The sequence below is a fragment of the Silene latifolia genome, chromosome Y (genome assembly GCF_048544455.1).
Source record: "Silene latifolia isolate original U9 population chromosome Y, ASM4854445v1, whole genome shotgun sequence".
In the NCBI taxonomy this organism is placed as follows: Eukaryota; Viridiplantae; Streptophyta; class Magnoliopsida; order Caryophyllales; family Caryophyllaceae; genus Silene; species Silene latifolia.
The window spans coordinates 357,349,324-357,350,832 of NC_133538.1; the positions used below are offsets into that span (position 1 = coordinate 357,349,324).

At 39.3% G+C, this 1,509-nt stretch overlaps 1 non-coding gene across 1 annotated transcript; it reads right to left on the minus strand.

Annotated features, from left to right (window-relative positions):
• Window positions 1–492: 492 nt before the first annotated feature.
• Window positions 493–599, minus strand: LOC141635935 (small nucleolar RNA R71). Its single transcript, XR_012540588.1, has one exon. It is a non-coding gene; the product is annotated as a small nucleolar RNA R71 (small nucleolar RNA).
• Between the last annotated feature and the right edge of the window lie 910 nt (window positions 600–1,509).

The following is a 1,509-nucleotide window of genomic DNA, read 5'->3' on the forward strand; positions in this document are numbered from 1 at the left end:
ACTTTTAGAGGTATTGGTGAGGTTATAGATATTCATCCAAATACTATTGAGTTCATCAACCCTTTTGCAAGAGAAGGTAAGGAGAACTCAACACCCAATAAATCACAAAATCAACCCACAATGCCTAAATTTTCATCACATTCCGCACCAACCGAGGAGAACCTACCCAATGGTACTCCCACACCACAACACTTAACCGGAAACTTCATTGCAAAATCCGCATTTATCCAATTACTTGAAAGAGGCAAATTTGGGGGGATGCCTAGTGAAGACCCTCACTCCCACATGGAGACTTTTTGTGACTATTGTGATGCGATTTCACAAACTAGTGTGACTCAAGACCAAATTCGATGGGTCTTATTTCCTTTTTCTCTAATTGGCACCACAAAACAATGGTTGAAAAGCCTTGATAAGGCTCCTCTTGGAATTGACTCTTGGAAGAAGTTGTCTCTAGCTTTCTACAAAAAAATCTACCCTCCGGAAAAGACTAACATGCTAAGAGCTCAAATTACGGGTTTTAAGCAAAGGGATGAAGAATCTTTGTATGAAGCTTGGGAGCGGTTCAAAGGAATTTTTCGCTCATGTCCTCATCATGGACTTAGCGAGTGGTTCTTGTACAACAATTTTGGAATTGTCTTTATGAAGACTCAAGAAACATTCTTAACATGGAATCAAATGGTATGTTCACCGAAGTTGACGATAATCAAACTTGGAACAAGATTGAGGAAATGGCGGTCCATAATTCACAATATAGTAGACCTCGCATGGTTACTAGAGGAGGAAAGCATGAAGTGGACACTATTACTCAATTGGGTGCTCAACTTAGTGCTCATATTGACACTATTAACTTGAAGTTTGAAAAGGCTATGGCTAAACTTGAAGAAGCCTCAAAATCACCAAAGCATCATGTTAATGCCGTGGTAGCATCTTCATCAATCCCAAGTGGGATATGTGAGAACTTTGGGACTTTGGGACATGACCAAAGTGAATGTAGGGGAACAAATGAACAAGTAAATGCTTTTCAAGCATACAAGAGTGGTACCCCTTATTCCAATTATTACAATGAAAACACCAAATTCCACCCAAATCTCTCATACCAAAGCCAAAATGTTCAAAACCCTCAACAAATATACACCCCACCTCCCATGAGAAACCAAAATCAATGACCCTTTTTCAACCAAAACCAAGGTTACCAAAGTCAAACTTCATACAATCAACAAAATGACCAAGGTTTTGATGTTCAAAAAGCGGTCCTCCAAATGCAAAAGATTCAACAAGAATTTTTCACTCAAATGCAAAAAGATATCCAAGCAAAAGACATCACCATCAACAACATCCTAGCCCACACAAAAATGTTGGAAACTCAATTGAACCAACTAGCATCTTCAAACTCTCAAAGACAAAAGGGGCAATTACCACCTCAAGGTAATCCCCCAAGACATGAAACGGTTAATGCCATTCACTTGAGGAGTGGTACAAGATATGAAGGACCAAATAAGCAAGTTGAGG